This window comes from Bombina bombina, chromosome 2 (genome assembly GCF_027579735.1).
Source record: "Bombina bombina isolate aBomBom1 chromosome 2, aBomBom1.pri, whole genome shotgun sequence".
Lineage (NCBI taxonomy): Eukaryota > Metazoa > Chordata > Amphibia > Anura > Bombinatoridae > Bombina > Bombina bombina.
Window position 1 is genome coordinate 918261053 of NC_069500.1, and position 20144 is coordinate 918281196.

A 20144-nucleotide genomic window follows, 5' to 3' on the forward strand; every position below is an offset into this window, starting at 1 on the left:
TCGTGGCCGGACTGTTTTGTGACAGCCACTTGTGTTTCGGCCAAATGTCCGTCGGACAAATGTCCGTCGGCCTAATGGCCGTCGGCTAAAAGTCCGGCCACGATTGCATGCACAGTGCCCCAAATTTGAAGTAGTAGGACCGACCAAGCATCTTTTTCCATCTCCCGGTTCCTAAAATCCATGCCATATACACGTCCCCTGGTGCAGCAACTGCCTCTGGGAACCTTACCATGGGTCCCACCCCGCACGTCTTGTAATTCTCTGTCTGGGAAATTATATATCTATCAAATCTGTCTATCAAATCTGTCTATCAAATCTATCTAACTATCAATCGTATCCATCAAATGTATATTGCATCTATTGATCTATGTAATCTATGTATCTATCTATCAAATCTATCTATCTCGTGGCCGGACTGTTTTGTGACAGCCACTTGTGTTTCGGCCAAATGTCCGTCGGCCAAATGGCCGACTGCTAAAAGTCCGGCCACGATTGCACGCGCAGTGCCCCAAATTTGAAGTAGGAGGACCGACCAAGCATCTTTTTCCATCTCCCGGTTCCTAAAATCCATGCCATATACACGTCCCCTGGATCAGCAACTGCCTCTGGGAACCTTACCATGGGTCCCATCCCGCACGTCTTGTAATTCTCTGTCTGGGAACTTATATATCTATCAAATCTATCTATTTATCTATCAAATCTATCTATCAATCGTATCTATCAAAAGTATATTGCATCTATTGATCTATGTAATCTATGTATCTATCGATCAAATCTATCTATCTCGTGGCCGGACTGTTTTGTTACAGCCACTTGTGTTTCGGCCAAATGTCCATCGGACAAATGTCCGTCGGACAAATGGCCGTCAGCTAAAAGTCCGGCCACGATTGTACGCGCAGTGCTCCAAATTTGAAGTAGGAGGACCGACCAAGCATCTTTTTCCATCTCCCGGTTCCTAAAATCCATGCTATATACACATCCCCTGGCGCAGCAACTGCCTCTGGGAACCTTACCATGGGTCCCAGACCGCACGTCTTGTAATTCTCTGTCTTGGAAATTATATATCTATCAAATCTATCTATTTATCTACCAAATCTATTTATCAATTGTATCTATCAAATGTATATTGCATCTATTGATCTATGTAATCTATGTATCTATCGATCAAATCTATCTATCTCGTGGCCGGACTGTTTTGTGACAGCCACTTGTGTTTCGGCCAAATGTCCATCGGACAAATGTCCGTCGGCCTAATGGCCGTCGGCTAAAAGTCCGGCCACGATTGCACGCGCAGTGCCCCAAATTTGAAGTAGTAGGACCGACCAAGCATCTTTTTCCATCTCCCGGTTCCTAAGATCCATGCTATATACATGTCCCCTGGTGCAGCAACTGCCTCTGGGAACTTTATCATGGGTCCCAGCCCGCCCGTCTTGTAATTCTCTGTCTGGGAAATTATATATCTATCAAATCTATCTATTTATCTATCAAATCTATCTAACTATCAATCGTATCTATCAAATGTATATTGCATCTATTGATCTATGTAATCTATGTATCTATCTATCAAATCTATCTATCTCGTGGCCGGACTGTTTTGTGACAGCCACTTGTGTTTCGGCCAAATGTCCACCGGACAAATGTCCGTCGGCTAAAAGTCCGGCCACGATTGCACGAGCAGTGCCCCAAATTTGAAGTAGGAGGACCAACCAAGCATCTTTTTCCATCTCCCGGTTCCTAAAATCTATGCCATATACACCTCCCCCGATAGGGGGAGTAACAGGTATTAAACTGATCAGAATAGTACTACTTAACACACCACTCATATCTGGTGGCACAGTAGATTGCACGCACAGTGCCCCAAATTTGAAGTAGGAGGACCGACCAATCATCTTTTTCCATCTCCCGGTTCCTAAAATCCATGCCATATACACGTCCCCTGGCACCGCAACTGCCTCTGGGAACCTTACCATGGGTCCCAGACTGCACGTCTTGTAATTCTCTGTCTGGGAAATTATATATCTATCAAATCTATCTATTTATCTATCAAATCTATCTATCGTATGTATCAAATGTATATTGCATCAATTGATCTATCTATCTAATCTATGTATCTATCAAATCTATATATCTCGTGGTTGTGCAAATGGACTGTTTGCGGTTGTTTGCGGTGCGTTAAACGGGGAGTTTGGTCTGTCACTGTGAAGCGGGCGTAACCCTTACACTACCTGATCGATACAACATCATACCTGTTGTTTTAAAGCACGTTATTCCAAACAATTTAGGAATGTTAGGTGATTTATGCCCTTTATGGATTAAAACCAGACTCTGCATCAACTATGTAATTTTCCGTGGGAGTTTTGCCATGGATCCCCCTCTGGCATGCCACAGTCCAGGTGTTAGTCCCCTTGAAACAACTTTTCCATCACTATTGTGGCCAGAAAGAGTCCCTGTGGGTTTTAAAATTTGCCTGCCTATTGAAGTCAATGGCGGTTCGCCCAGTTGGCCCGTCCGCGAACAGTTGCGGAAGTTCGAGTCCGTCGTTCGTGAACGGAAAATTTTAAGTTTGCGACATCACTAATGTGTGACTTAGTCTCATTACATGAATTAGAACAGGAACAATATGTTGATACTTTTTGAACTAACTTTTGTCCACCTAAGTTTAAAACTAAATCGAGTTTTTACCCGGTTCACTCAAGGGGTAAAGCCCTTGAAAGCTTTCACAGGAGAGTTGTTGAGGACCTTAAAGCATTGGATAAGTCTGTTGGTAGTAATTATTCAAACTTACCACGAAAGGAAAAAGAGGCCATATATTCACTCCAAAATAACCTATCCATAGTCATTAAAAACTCTGATAAGGGTGGCAACATCGTGGTTATGGATAGACATATATATGTATCTGAGGCACTACGCCAACTTGATGATCCAATTTCTTATAGAAAACTGAGTGGAAATCCGACTAACCACTTTCAGAGTAAACTTAGAACCTTATTGGATGATGGCCTATATTTTGGTATCATTGATAGTGACACCTTTGATTTCCTATATGTCTCTAATCCGATAACCCCAATATTCCATCACCTGCCTAAGATGCATAAGAGTCTCGAAGACATAAAAGGCAGACCCATTGTTGCGGGGATTGGTTCTTTATTTCAACATCTGTCAGAGTGGGTTGACAGTATCCTGCAACCATTGGTTATGTCTCTCCCTAGTTTTTAAGGGACACATCCCACTTGCTTAATATTCTGGAGTCTGTGCAGGTGATGGAGGACTGGAGTTGGCTTACTGTGGACGTGGTAGCGTTGTATACCTCTATCCCCCCACGACCTAGGTTTGGAGGCTGTACTCTTTTTTCTAAACCTTCTAACTGATTATTCGGAGGAAACAAAGGAGTTTATTATTAGGAGTATTCGGCTTCTATTGGAGTGTAACTATTTCCTGTTTGAGGGAACACACTACCTGCAACTAAAGGGTACGGTCATGGGGGCCAAGTTTGCCCCCTCATATGCGAACTTATTTATGGGCTGGTTTGAGTACAAATATCTTTTTGTTGCGGGTGGTGTGTTCTCTCATAGGATTATGGTTTACAAACGCTTTATAGATGATCTTATATTCATCACTGACTTTTCATCTACTGAAGCAGCACAGTTTGTAAATTATCTTAACTCATGCCTTCCTGATATCCAATTCACCTCTGAATGGCATAAAAATAAGATACATTTTTTGGATGTAGAGCTAATGATGGATGTGGGTTCTGGAAATATTGAGACCCAGTTATACTGCAAACCGATTGCGGGTAATTCTTTACTTCATTCATCGAGCTCTCACCCTAAACATGTTTTTCAGGGCATTGCTAAAAGCCAATTTCTAAGAACTAGAAGGATTTGTTCTAGTGATCAAGCCTTTGAGTCAGAATGTTTAAATCTAAGGTCAAGACTACGTACCCGTGGTTACAGTGACAGGGTAATTAATCAGGCTTATGATTCTGCTAAAAAAACAGATAGAAAATGTCTGCTTATGGGGAGCCATAAGACGAAACTTATGACTAGGAATCTAAACCTAACTTTATCACTAAATATTCCAATCAGTATTACCCTATTTGTAATATTATTCGGAAATATTTGCCTATTCTTTATGGTGATGATCTACTTAAGGATATTGTGAGCCAGGGATGTACATTTACCTATAGGAGAAATCGTACCCTGGGTAACTTGGTCTCACCTAGCTCATTACGTAAGCCTGCTAGCCAAAGCTCTTGGTTGAGACACAATGGTACCTATAAATGTGGAAAGAACTGCAAGGCCTGTGAACATATTAAGACCAGTAGTTCATTTAGATGTGTCAAGTGCTCTTCCTCATTCGTGATTTACCTTGTGGGTTGCACATATCACAAATTACAGTACGTGGGTATGACCACCCGTGAAATTCGTACTCGGATACACCTAGGGTACGTCAGGAATAATGTTCACTGTTCTGAACTTGCCAGCCACTTTATTGAGGTCCATGGTGGTGATGTGTGCAGTTTCCAGTGGAATGCCATAGAAAGCATAAAAAAAACCCTAGGGGTGGAGATAAGTGGCCTATTTTGGCCAGGCAGGAGGTCTATTGGATACACAAGTTATGCACACTCACGCCAGAAGGCTTCAATTCTGAAAATGATTTAATTAATTTTTGGGAAAACTATTTGTGCTTTCTTTTTATTTATGCATCTATGAAGTGTTTTATCTATGCAATTATTTTAGGGTGATTAATTTGCTATGTACATTGTTTATTTATTTGCTATATATACAAATCAACTTACTGTATGTTGGTTGATTTATTATTATTTTTGTATTAATAGCATTTATAATGTACTTTATGATAGGTGATTATCAATTTTTTCATATATATATACTTTTTCACCCTTATTGCTATATTTGATTAAATCTGCATATTTATATTTTAGCATCTAACTTTGTTTTCCTGTAAATGATTGATCCTTTGAAAATTATTTTCTGATGTCACATGTATATATTCATTTTTTGTTTTTGCACAAATTACTTTGATCGCCATTTATTTACTCTATATCCTTTTTGCTGTGATTTTGTTTTGTATTTGACATATTTATGAATTTGTAGCTGCATTATCTGTAAATTTATTAGGTTATATTAGGTGATAATTTGTTTTTTTTGTGTGATTCAATATATGACATTTACTGCTGTTCCTCTTTAAGAAGGTAAATGGGGTTTAGTGGGTGTGTTGTTTTTATCATCCAATGTATTCTTTGTAACATGTATAAAAGTTTGTAACACCTGCAAGCTGTTATGGTCTATGATTACGGCTTTGTGTTTTTGCCGAAACACGTAAGACCGGCTTTTTCTACTACCTTTTTTACCTTGATGCCTGTGTACTTTTAAATTTGAATAAAGCTGATGAACTATTTTTTATTGGAAAACGGCTGTTTTGGATCGGTTTTTTCTTATACCTATTGGGAGGAATAGGAGTCCTCCTATCCTGTATCTACAGTGTTTTTCCCAGCCTGAAGATCTGGTCCCTATCGATATACCAAGCAGAGCAGCGTACAGCGGTTGGAAGCGGAGACGCAGCAAGCGCATGTCACATGGGTACCTGACGCCACCCAGAAGTGCTATGGAACCACACGTTGGTCTAGATGCCGCGGAGGAGTGGATGCACTGATGCTGGTGCTTGCCTCGAAAAACGAGCGGTGACTGGGGTGAGCTACTATTGTTTAAAGTTATTGAATGGGGTGAGGCCCGAAGGCTGTGTACTGCTGAGTCCCCAGACGGATGCTTACATGCTGGCCTTCCTTGGAGTGGTGAGTCGGTTGAACCTGTGACACTGCCCTATATACCGCTGTATGCTTGTGCTATATGTAGCTGTGAAGGCTTGGATTACTTAGGATCTGATGCATATCTTGCTGCTTAAACGTGTGACGTAAGGACTGCACTTTCTTCTTTTTTATGTAGGTAAGTTTGTCAGGAGGTTTTAGTTTTTTGTAAGTTTTGTATTGAAGTAACATTTGATAAAGGTACAGGAATGTACCGAAACGTCATGGATACCTTTTTAATGGATTAAATAAATTATCTTGTTTTAACTAAGACCACTGAGTGCCTGCATTTGTGGAGAACTTTTGCATTATTGTTTGCAGAGCACCTTGGCAATCTATCCTTGTAAGGCTTTACATGTAGTGCAATAAATAGATTGTAAGTTATGTGAAACAGAGTCATCCTCCTAATCTTGTATTTATTTAATTTAGTCATTGACCCTCTACTCACGTACCCATTGCTACAGAATTTGACAAAACTTGAACTGATTTTTGAAGATAAACTGTATACTCAGCATTGTATTTTACTTATTTGGATTTTGGCACCCAGACAATCCTCTATGTATACTAGAGGCTCGATTGCTTCAAATATTGAATTACCATTAACTGAAATAAGAAATATATTAACTACTTATAATTAATTATTTAATTAATTAAACCAACTTTGAATCTCTTTCTCGTTTTACAGAGTGTTAAATAATGACTTCTGTCCATTGAAGAAAAAAAAAAAAAATAACAAACTAATAACCTTGTCTAAATCCCAGAGGTCAAGTACTTTAATTCTTTTGTCTTCCTATTCACTCAGGAATCTTGCAGTAAAGTGTCTGAAGATGCTAACTTAAAGTGCCTCTTGGAAACTAGCCAGAATGCCCTTAATTTATACTGACTAACCTGTTTCATTTTATTGCATTGGTTTTTGTGTGTGTAGTGTGATTTGCTTCCCATTGCCCTCACAAACATGTTACCATGGCACAGTCACTGATTGAGAATTTTAGCTATTGTATACAAATGCAGTGAAGTTCCATTTCTATAGCCAGAATAGCCACACACATTCAACAACCCACAGCAGGAAATATTTTGTAGAAATGACACAGAACCTAAAAAAAAAAGATAAGTGGAACTATTCTTTTAAATGCATTTTGAGCAAAAGTAGAACGCCAGCATCAAATCTGTGCTTGTATTCACAATACAATGGGAATCCGTTGGAGGCCGACATTCTTTCAATTATTAACAGTTCCTTATCGCAGTCTCTATCAAACTTTGTGTATCTTAAAGTTAAAAGTAACTGCCTTTTCAAATTCTGAGAAACGAATTTATTGTGATAAGGACGTCATTCAAAGTTAATTCATAAGCCCAACTTTGGTAAATGATAATTTTACAATCTTTTTACAAGGTTCAATAAAAAAAAATATCTATCATTGCAGTGGAAAAAGCATGGTCATCATGTATTATTAGAATAAAAAATACATGGTTTTGTTGGCAACTTATATGTATTAATATTCCCCACACTTTTTATAATCTTGGAAGCTTTCGGAAGTTGCACATGAAGTTCATAGTATTTTTTGTACGCTGACACTAGGGGGAAACCTTATATTTAAAAATGTTAAATTGACACCTAGTGCCAACACACAACTTGTGTGGGTGATAATATGTATGAAACTAACTATATAGTACTCTGTGTCTTTTATTGCAAAGCTTTTTTTTAATATCAATTAATCTATTATCAGTTTTATAACAAAATTAAAAGTTATTGTGTCGTCTGGATTGCATTTTTAAAATACTTATTAGGAACCTTTAACAGCCATTTATAGATGGGTTTTAATGCAGACCGCATCTAGCCATTGGTATTAAAATTGATAAAATATTGGTAAAACAAATAGTAATAAAAAAATATTCTTAGATTTGAGTACATATATACATGGTCAGTTAAAAGGACAGTCTACTAGATTTTTGATTTTTTGTTTAAAAAGATAGATAATACCTTTAATACCTATTTCTAAGCGTTACATAACCAACATTGTTAGATTAATATAATTTATATCCTCTAAGCCCCTGCAGGGTGCCCCTTATCTCAGTGCCTTTTCTAGATCTTTACAATCTTGCAATACAGCTAGACAGTGCTAGTTCATATGTGCCATATATATATATATATATATATATATATATATATAACATTTAGCATTAATTGGCTAAAATGCAAGATTGTAAAAAAGCTTTAAAAAAGCACCGAGATAAGAGGCAGCCTCCAGGGGCTTAGATACAGGTAATCATAGAGGTAAAAATTAAATTAATATAATAGTGTTGGTTATGCAAAACTGGGTAATGGATAATAAAGGGATTATCTTTCTTTTCAAACAATAAAAAAAGGTGAAAAAATAAAGGGACACTGAACCCACATTTTTTTCTTTTGTGATTCAGATAGAGCATGCAATTTTAAGCAACTTTCTAATTTACGCCTATTATCAAATTCTCTTTATTCTCTTGCTATCTTTATTTGAAAAGAAAGAATGTAAGTTTAGATGACGGCCCATAAAAATAAAGATAGCAAGAGAACAAAGAAAAATTGATAATAGGAGTAAACTAGAAAGTTGCTTAAAATTGAATGCTCTATCTGAATCACGAAATAAAAAAATTGGGTTCAGTGTTCTTTAAATTTAATTTAGAAGATTAAAGTTTAAATGGACTTATAAAAACTTTTTTTTCTTTCATGATTCAGCTAGAACATGCAATTTTAAACAACTTTTCACGTTACTTCTAGCTAGATTGTAAGTTCCTACGGGAATAGGGCCCTCAATTCCTCCTGTATGTGTTTGTAAATTGTTTCCTGTCTCTTACAAGTTTTATATCATTGTTTTATTTAAATGAATTGCACCCATGGACAGCGCTGCGGAATATGTTGGCGCTTCATAAATAAAGTATAATAATAAAATTATGAGATTTTCTTCCTTTTCTTGGTATGCTTTGTCTTCAGCACCATATAAAAGTGCACTAGATGGCAACATTTTCCTGCCATGTAATACTCCAGACATGTGCACGCTACCTATCTAGATATCTCTTTACCAACGAATAAAATGAAAACAAAGCTAATGTTATAATAGAAGTTCATTGGAAACTTTTTTTTTTTTTAAATTGTACTCTCTATCTGTATCTTGGAGAGAAAAAAAGTGTGGGTTTCATGTCCCTTTAATGCTACTACGGAACAATATAATAACAAATAGAATGTTACTTTGATCCTATAGTACCTATACATAAATTATTTAATTTACAATGCTTAGTTATACCTGGTTGAGGGCTAGATTACAAGTGGAGCGCTAATTTAACGTGCACATTAAATAACCAGCCATTACAAGTGGCTGGTTAATGCTACCGCAAGCTCACGCTAGTAATTTGTGCTCCAAAAATTAACCAGAGGTCAGACCTCTGGTTAATTTAAAAAATGTCCCCCAATTGCCCCCAAACTAGTAAAGTGAATAGTGCACAAAGCAGTTTTAAGGGGTTAAAGTGTACGACTGTGGGATGCCTTTACATTGGAGTCTATGTGGACTGTGTTTATTCTGTTAATATACTGTATATGGATCTGCTTATATACATATATATTTATCTGCTTATATGTGTACATTTATATGTAAATATTCATATATATTTAATCTGTGCTGCCCATTACTGCGCAACTACCCCCTTGACTGCGCAAGGTTATCTGACATGACTATTAGCGTTAGAACAAAGCTCCCATTTGAGCCTATGGAAGTGCGCTCTCGTGAGCGTAAAGCTTCCATGCAATGCAAACGCTATACTCGTAATCTAGCCCTAAATGAATTAAAAAAAATAATCAATCAAAAATACAACAACATTTCTTAAGTGCTCATGGATGTTTTTGTTCTTCCCATTTGTTAGTTTTTTATTCATATATACTCTGATGCATATATTAAGCTTATTTTTATTGTGCTTACTTCAGGTGTTATAACGCTATATGTAGGCAATCTAACTTACAAATTGCAGGCATGGGGGTAGCTTTATCAAGCAGCGGATGCTGCAATCAACCCCTAATGTTTCCGGCTTGCCGGAAACATAAATCTGCAGGGGCAGCATTGCACAAGTATTTCACCAGAAATGCTTGTGCAATGTTAAATATTAAAGTGGATAAGAAATCCCAAACCCCTAGAACAATTTTTGTTTCACAATATAATGCCCAAAGTCATGAGATTCAGCGCATTATCAGAAAACACTGGAGTATACTTTCTAACTGCAAACCTGACATCAAAGAATTTAAAGATTATCCTATGCCAGCCTTTAAGAGAGGTAGAACTTTACAGGAGGAATTAGTTAAAGCGGATATAGGCCCCAAAAGTGTTTCTAAAACTAGATTTATTTCCTCTTGTAATAAAGGTTGTTTCCCATGTTTAGGGTGCTCATGCTGCAGTAATATGTCAAAAGGCTCTGTATTCTATAATTCCCCTACGGGCAAGAAATACAGTATTAAGGGTTACTATACCTGCCTTAGTACTTTTATAATTTATATGGTTAAATGCCCTTGTGGGATGGTTTAATATAGGTGAAGGACCCGTAGCGCCAGAGATCGCATATTGAACATAAAAGTTAATATACCTACTAAAAATTTAAAAGCACCTCTTTGCTTACCACTTTGTAACTGCTGGCCATTCAATTAGCCAACTAAAATTTCTGATAATTGTCAAATTTTTGCTGCCATGCAGGGGAGGAGATAGGGAGCAATTGCTTAAGAAGAAAGAATCCTTTTGGATATATGAATTGGGGTCACTTAGTCCCAAGGGAATGAATAAGGAATGGGATCTATCTATCTTTATATAATTTTGTATATCAGTTAGTCATCTGCTAGTTATGTATTCCCTCTTTGAAGATAAAAATAAGGTCTTTGGTAATTATATAGATTGAAAATGTCTCTCTCTATATATTAATTCTTTGTAAAATGAGATGTATCTATTTGAAATGTTATGCTTCTATCTGTGTATGTACACTTTTTACATTTGATGTATTGATAGGGTTAAATTCTCTCTATCGCCACCTAGTGGTGTTTAGGTATATAAAGGTGTGTGGATTGTTTGTTTGGCATGGCATGAATAAGGGATAACATCCCGAAACGTAGCCCATTTTTCTGTCTTATCTAATAAATATTAGATGTTTGCTGTCACCTTCCTGTCTGTTTTTTTTGTTCAATGTTAAATGTCGACAGCGTATGCTGTCAGCATTTAGCGATGCCGGGCAGACATGATTCGCTGCAGCAAATCATGTCCGGCATTTGATAAATTGACCCCATGTGTGTACTACAATACATATTGAATATGAACCTCTGTTCCTAGGCTATGATTCCAATCCCTTTTAGTTTATGAAGAAAAACCTGTTCAATTGTATTATAGCTATATACTGTACTGTTTTGCTGATTTTGGGGGCCGATTTAACAACGGTCGAATGGCCCCTAATCGCCCCATTTCCACGTGAGCCTTCAGGCTCGCTGGAAATGGGAGTTAAGAAGCAGCAGTCTTAAGACTGCTGCCTCTTAACTCATACGCCTCCTCTGAGGCTGCGGACATCAATCCGAACAATTGTGTTTGATCGTGTTGATTGACACGCCTGCTAGTGGCGAATCTACAGGGGGCGTCATTGCACAAACAGTTCACCAGAGCTGCTTGTGCAATGTTAAATGCTGACAGCATAGGCTGTAGGCATTCAGAGATGTCTGGCGGACAGGATCCGCTACAGCGGATCATGTCCACCAGACATTGATAAATCGGTCCTTTAGAGATCAAAGCTGCTCAATTATATCTAGTATATCACTATAGTAACACAATTGAAAGCTTCATCTATGGTTTATTAAATAAAACATCAATTTATATTACATTTATGCCTTCCACTAATTGTGTCAATTGGCTGAGATCTCCCTCAAAGATATTTTTCATTTCTGGTGATTTTTATAAGTTTTGTATAGCCACATGCTGTTGTGTGCATTACCTATTATAATATTCAATTATATGTAACATTGTATTCAGCAATGTTCACAAGTTTTCTATAGTATTCTTGTTTTTTTCTGTTCATAGTCCACCCTGCCAATCACTAGCTTGGAGATTCCTATATAAAGGCCATAAGTGTGACTAACATTTTGACTCAGGAAGTTTAAAAGGGGCCCCTAAATACTAATAGATTGAATGTTTTTTGCTATTTTCTCAGCTAATATACCACCCCACTTCTGAAAAAGTTGGGAAAAAAGAGTCATTTAAAAATTCAATTCACCCTGTATTATATTGAAAACACATTCAGCTAGATTTTTGCGAGTTTTGCGTTATGACATGAAAAAGCATTGTTATGTTCCCTAACGCCGATATTACGAGTCTTGTAGGTACAGTTGTGCTCATAAGTTTACATACCCTGGCAGAATTTATGATTTCTTGGCCATTTTTCAGAGAATATGAATAATAACACAAAAACGTTTCTTTCACTCATGGTTAGTGTTTGGCTGAAGCCATCTACTATCAATCAACTGTGTTTACTCTTTTTAAATCATAATGTCAACAGAAACTACCCAAATGACCCTGATCAAAAGTTTACATACCCTGGTGATTTTGGCCTGATAACATGCACACAAGTTGACACAAAGGGGTTTGAATGGCTATTAAAGGTAACCATCCTCACCTGTGATCTGTTTGCTTGTAATTAGTATGTGTGTATAAAAGGTTAATGAGTTTCTGGACTCCTGACAGACCCTTGCATCTTTCATCCAGTGCTTCACTGACGTTTCTGGATTCTGAGTCATGGGGAAAGAAAAGAATTGTCAAAGGATCTGTGGGAAAAAGGTAGTTGAACTGTATAAAACAGGAAAGGAATATTAAAGATATCCAAGGAATTGAGAATGCAAATCAGCACAGCAGTGTTCAAACTCTGATCAAGAAGTGGAAAATGAGGGCGTTCTGTTTGATACCTACAGCATTCATCATGCCATCAATTCTGACCAAATTTCCTGTGCCTTTGTTGCTCACACATCCCCAAAACATCAGTGATCCACCTCCGTGTTTCACAGTAGGAATGGTGTACCTTTTATCATAGGCCTTGTTGACTCCTCTCCAAATGTAGTGTTTATGGTTGTGGCCAAAAAGCTCAATTTTGGTCTCATCGCTCCAAATGAGTTTGTGCAAGAAGGTTTGAGGTTTGTCTTTGTGCTGTTTGGGGTATTGTAAGCTGGATACTTTGTGGCATTTGCGTAGTAATGGCTTTCTTCTGGCGACTCGACCATGCAGCCCATCTTTCTTCAAGTGCCTCCTTATTGTGCATCTTGAAAAAGGCACACCTGAAGTTATTTGCATCCCAAACAATTTTCCTGGCAGTTGTGGCTGAAATTTTTGTTGGTCTACCTGACCGTGGTTTGGTTTCATTGGATATCTTTTTATATCCCTTTCCTGTTTTATACAGTTCAACTACCTTTTCCCGCAGATATTTTGACAATTCTTTTGCTTTCCCCATGACTCAGAATCCAGAATCATCAGTGCAGCACTGGAAGAAAGATGCAAGGGTCTGTCAGGAGTCCAGAAACTAATTGACCTTTTATACACACACACTAATTACAAGCAAACAGATCACAGGTGAGGATGTTACCTTTAATAGCCATTCAAACCCCTTTGTGTCAACTTGTGTGCATGTTATCAGGCCAAAATCACCAGGGTATGTAAACTTTTGATCAGGGTCATTTCTGTTGTCATAATGATTTAAAAAGAGTAAACACAGTTGATTGATAATAAATGACTTCAGCCAAACACTAACCATGAGTGAAAGAAAAGTTTTTGTGTTATCATTCATATTCTCTGAAAAATGGCCAAGAAATCATAAATTCTGCCAGGGTATGTAAACTTATGAGCACAACTGTATAGGTGTACCGTACACCTTTTTGGCCATCACGCAACGTCAGTACTGCACCCTTTCAATGGGACTTCCATAGCGCCGGTATTACGAGTTTGCCTGGGGGGCCAAGAAGTGAGCGGTACACCCTATACTGACAAGATCCATACCGCCATCAAGTCAGTAGTTATGAGTTTTACGTTACAAAGCTGTAACATAAAACTTATAACTAAAGTCTTACAAAGTACACTAACACCCATAAACTACCTTTTAACCCCTAAACCCTCATGCATCGCAAACACTATTATAAAATTATTAACCCCTAATCTGCCGCTCCGGACATCGCCACCACTTAAAAATGTATTAACCCCTATTCAGCCGCTCGCGACATCGTCACCACTATTATAAACCTATTAACCCCTAAACCGCCGCCCTCCCGCATCACAAACACTATTTAAAGATTATTAACCCCTAATCTGCTGTCCGCCCACACCACCACTATAATAAACCTATTAACCACTAAACCACAAGTGCCACACAACGAAATATACTAAATTAAACTATTAATCCCTAAACCTCTGGCCTCCCACATCACTACATAAATATCTTAACTCCTAAACCTAACCCTAACATAAGCCTAAGTCTAACCCTAACACCCCCTAACTTAAATATAATTAAAATAAAGCTAAATAAAACTTACAATTTTTACCTAAATAATTAATATTTAAAAATAAGTACATACTTACCTGTAAAATAAACCTAAGCTAGTTACAATATAACTAATACAGTAGTTATATTGTAGCTATCTTAGGTTTTATTTTTATTTCACAGGTAAGTTTGTATTTATTTTAACTAGGTAGACTAGTTAGTAAATAGTTATTTACTATTTAATAACTACCTAGTTAAAATAAATACGGGGAGGTGGAGCTAGCCACTGATGAGACAAGACGTGCAGCACAAGAGCTCCTGCAATATCAGCAAACATTTAGCTTAATATAAAGTATAATTGGTGTTATTTGCTGAAGCTTTTGATCGGCACTTATGTAAGAGGGACAGAGTCTCTCTAAATTTGCTCCAGGGAAGCCTTAAACTTTGTCTACGACAATGGTTTGGAACTACATAGTCTGGTATGGCCACGAGGCAGAAGTAATTTCTTCCCTGCAGCTGTGGCGTAATTCATACAAAACGCACGGCTAACTAACTAAATATGGCAGATTTTTGCGAACAGGTGCAAGCTTTACTTTATAAATTAGAGGAGAAGATTGACTACTGCTTCCATGACCTGCTAATTACAGTCAGAAATCGGGGTGGAAGAGAGGTCAATTCATCACCTAAAATGGCCGCTACAATAGACATCACCAAGCACGGCGAGACTTCCCAACTTAACACAAGAGTTTCAACATCAGTGCTGAAAGCACCACAGAGCCACTTAGAGTCTTCTCCACATGATCACCCTCTGAGTACAACAGCGAGTACCGCAGTAAAGAAGAGCTCAGTTTTACTGGCTCGGTCAGTGAGAGGGATCTGTGACTCTGAACCAGATTTGGCTGCTATAGAGACTGCTGCCGATACCACTTGCATCACATGTCTGCCGGAGATGGACAAGGATTTGCGGCCGCTGCCTAACACAGTCACATTCATACAGGGAGCAGGTGAGACAGATTTGAGGTCAATTTCGCCTCTGCACTTCAACCTAGAATTTCTCTCACGCATCTCAGTCTATCTGGTGAGACTTTCGTTAGGGAACTTAACTGCCCTGATTCTTCAGGTGCGTACACAAAGCCTCCAGATGTTAGGATTCACTGGAGTTCACATCTCACTACTGGTCTCTGACCTAGCCCATACCGTAAGAGCAGAGGATATTTATGCCCCACGCAGATCCGGAATAGGTTAAGACTCACACAGCTCTGCAACAAATTTGCCATATCTTCAGTAGAGACAGTCACTTGGACTTATAATGAAGGCAGAGCCTAATAACTACGAAGATATCCCACACTGATAAAGGCTTCTAGCCTCTAAAAGTGCATATCTGGACTAGTAATTCTTCTCCTTTATATTGGTCTATGTTAGTTGTTTTATCAAGTTAATCATAACTATTATTCATAATATTAATCATTTTTGAAGGCCTGTTGTACAGAACTTTTAATGAGAGTGAGCTTTGTGTTCCTAGGCACATGTATGTTTATACTGTTTTTTATGCACATTATTAGCAGATATCTAGTTTTACTCTCCTACAGAATGTAGGTCCAATACTGTTTGTTTTTCACAAAATGCCTAATGAGACAGCTAGCTAGACTGAAGGTTGTCCTACGAAATAGGTACTTGCTATACTCTTAATGTTACTTAATGTTTCCCCCTTCTCAGCATTGATTTAAGATTACTTACTTAGGTCTAGAGGGGCAGCAATGATACCCTATATCTACTATATGACAGTTTTTACGCACACCTAACAACACCTCTGTATAAGGGTTTCATAATGATAACTCACTGGTTTCACAAGTTTGTGAATGTCTGATTTCAATGTTTGAGTTCGGTATTTGCTCATTTCCTTATGTATATACCATTTAGTTCTACACTATGTTTCTAAACTGGTATGATTAGAGTTATATAACAGAACATGTCCTTTCTATCATACCCAGCTACAGTTACATGAGCTATAACTATCCGGATCTATAAAAGTTACTAGTCAGAGAGGTTCATATGACATACCTGTTAGTTCTTGTCTTTTTGGCATTTAGAATGAAAATACTGATTAATATTAAGGATTTAGATATATATATATGAAGTTAGGTTTGTTTATTTCAGGCTCTTATAATTAATGAATAACCAAATCTGGTGGAAACAGTTCTTATAAGTGGCTACGGCACTAGCACAAGTTTCATATTGCACCCTCATACCACAGCAGCCACCTCCTAGTGGTACATGATCCTCCTGACAGGCTACCCTTTACATAGCTTTAATCTAGGGCCGCTGGCTATCTTAATATATCTCCCCTCACCTTGCAGCCCCCTCCGTCTTCATTAAGAGATCCTGTCAGGTCCACATATAATCTTACATAACCAGTCTTTACTGTGGAATCAGCCCTAGGAAGATTAGTCTCACACATACCTAATAAAGCATTCCCCTTGACACCTTATTTTAGTTATTGCCCTGCCTGCATCTATGGCCTACATAAACCTATAAGTAAGTTCACCATACAGCCCAAAAGGGGTTAGCTCCGCCCTTCCTTTCTTTTTCTGCCCTCCCCCCCATCTTCCCTATAATTCGAGTGGCTCTAGCCCACTGCAACACCTTTTCTTCCCCACTCTTTGTGACCCACCTGTGGTCATTATAAAAGCTAATTCTCCACATCATGACAGTCTTTTTAGGACATTAGAATTTTTTTTTACTACACAGGAGTGGAGTTCATGTTCCATTTACTAAAATATAAAAATAAATAAATAAAATGAAGTTCTACCTCAACTAGTCCATACCTTTAATTGACACTTCACTTGATATGACACATGTTTCCATTCGTTATAGTAGGCCTCTTGGTATTGATACTGTTATGATTATCTCGGAGAGTTCCAACAAGAATGTTTCAATTTTATACTTAGTTCTACAACCTTCCTTTTAGCTTTATGGACAACCCCTATATAATAATATTGAGTGTTATACCTTGTTGTTAATATTGTTAATGGACAAATCCTGCATTTTACTTGTCTCTGAAACTTCAATAAAAAATGTTTATAAAATAAATAAATAAATAAATAAATACAAACTTACCTGTGAAACAAAACCTTACCTGCCTTACACTAAAACCTAACATTACAATAAAATAAATTAAATTAATAAAATACTATGTACTAAATTACAAAAAAAATAAACACTAAATTACACAAAATAAAAAATGAAATGATCAAAAATAAAAACGAATTACTCCTAATCTAATAGCCCTATCAAAATAAAAAGCCCCCCAAATAAAAAAAATCCCTAGCCTACACTAAACTGCCAATAGCCCTTAAAAGGGCCTTTTTGCTGGGCATTGCCCCAAAGATGACAGCTCTTTTACATATCAATTAAAAATACCAACACCCCCCCAACAGTAAAACCCAGCACCCACACAACCAAACCCCCCAAATAAAATTCTATCTAAATAAACCTAAGTTAACCATTGCCCTGAAAAGGGCATTTGGATGGGCATTGCCCTTAAAAGTTCACTTAGCTCTTTTGCCATGCACTGAAAAGGGCAATTAGCTCTTTTACGAAGTGCCCAAACCCTAAGCTAAAAATAAAACCCACCCAAAAAATCCTTAAAAAAAACCCAACACTAACCCCCGAAGATCCACTTACAGTTTTCGAAGTCCGGACTTCCATCCCCATCCAGTCGGCGAAGTCCTCATCCAAGCGGGCAGAAGTCTTCATCCAGACGGCATCTTCTATCTTCATCCATCCGGAGCGGATGGATGAAGATAGCATTCTATCAGCCAATAGGAATTAAAGGGAAATTAAAAATCCTATTGGCTGATCCAATCAGCCAATAGGATTGAGCTTGCATTCTATTGGCTGATTGTAATAGCCAATAGAATGCAAGCTCAATCCTATTGGCTGATTGGATCAGCAAATAGGATTAAACCTTAATCCTATTGGCTGATTGGATCAGCCAATAGGATTAAAGCTCAATCCTATTTGCTAGAATTCTATCAGCCAATCGGAATGTAAGGGATTCCATCTTGGATGACGTCACTTAAAGGGGAACTTCATTTTACAGCAGCAACCGTAAGAAGAGGATGCTTCACTTCGGATGTCTTGAAGATGGACCCGCTCCGCACCGCATGGATGAAGATAGAAGATGGCGTCTGGGTGAAGACTTCTGCCTGCTTCGATGAGGACTTCTGCCCGCTTGGTTGAAGACTTCTGCCCGCTTCGATGAGGACTTCTGCCCGCTTCGATGAGGACTTCGCCAGCTGGATGAGGATGGATATCCAGACTTCGAAAACTGTAAGTGAATCTTAGGGGGTTTGTGTTAGGTTTTTTTAAAAATGTTTTGGGTGGGATTTATTTTTAGCTTAGGGTTTGGGCACTTCGTAAAAGAGCTAAATGCCATATTAAGGGCAATGCCCATCCAAATGCCCTTTTCAGAGCAATGGTTAGCTTAGGTTTATTTAGGTAGAATTTTATTTGGGGGGTTTGGTTGTGTGGATGGTGGGTTTTACTGTGGGGGGATGATTGTATTTTTAATTGCTATGTAAAAGAGCTGTTATCTTTGGGGCAATGCCCTGCAAAAGTCACTTTTAAGGGCTATTGACAGTTTAGTGTAGGCTAGGTTTTTTTTTAATTTTGATAGGGCTATTAGATTAGGAGTAATTCGTTTTTATTTTTGATAATTTTGTTTTTTATTTTGTGTAATTTAGTGTATATTTTTTTTGTAATTTAGTACATAGTATTTTATTAATTTAATTTATTTTATTGTAATGTTAGGTGTTAGTGTAAGTCATCTTAGGTTTTATTTGACAGGTAAATTTGTATTTATTTTAACTAGGTATCTAGTATATAGTTAATATCTATTTACTAACTAGTCTACCTAGTTAAAATAAATACAAACTTACCTTTGAAATAAAAATAAAACCTAAGCTAGCTACAATTTAACGATTAGAGGTGTTTAGACATGGTTTTTATGTTAGGGTGTTAGGTTTAAACATAACTTTTTCTTTCCCCATAGACATCAATGGGGCTGCGTTACGGAGCTTTTCATTCCGCGATCACAGGTGTTAGGCTTTTTTTTGCCGGCTCTCCCCATTGATGTCTATGGGGAAATTGTGCACGAGCACGTCAAAGCAGCGCTTGTATTTGGGTGAGGTATGAAACTCAACGCCACCATATCGCCCGCGCAAGCCAGGTTTTTTAAAACCTGTAATAGCAGTGCTATAGGGAGGTGAAATACCGCCGCTTTTGTGGTGGTCGTTAATTTCCCTATAGTGCTCAAAACTCGTAATCTAGCTGATTATTCACCCATTATTTAATGTTTCACTTTGTGAATTTAAAGTGATACTGAATCCAAATTTTTTCTTTCATGATTCAGATAGAGCATGGCATTTTAAGCAACTTTCTAATTTACTCCTATTATCAATTTTTCTTCATTCTCTTGGTATCTTTATTTGAAAAAGCAGAAATGTAAGCTTACGAGCTGGCCCATTTTTAGTTCAGCACCCTGAATTTAGCCACCATTTGGCAACCAATCAGCAAGTGCTACCCAGGTGCTGAACCAAAGATTGACTTACATTCCTGCTTTTTTCAAATAAAGATTCCAAGAGAATGAAGACAATTTGATAAGAGTAAATTAGAAAGTTGTTTAAACTTGCATGTTCTATCTAAATCATGTTCAATATCCATTTAATGTATTTTTGAAAATATACACTCATTTCAAATCTGATGACTGCAACACACTCCAAAAAAGTTGGGACAGTCGACTGTTTACCACTGT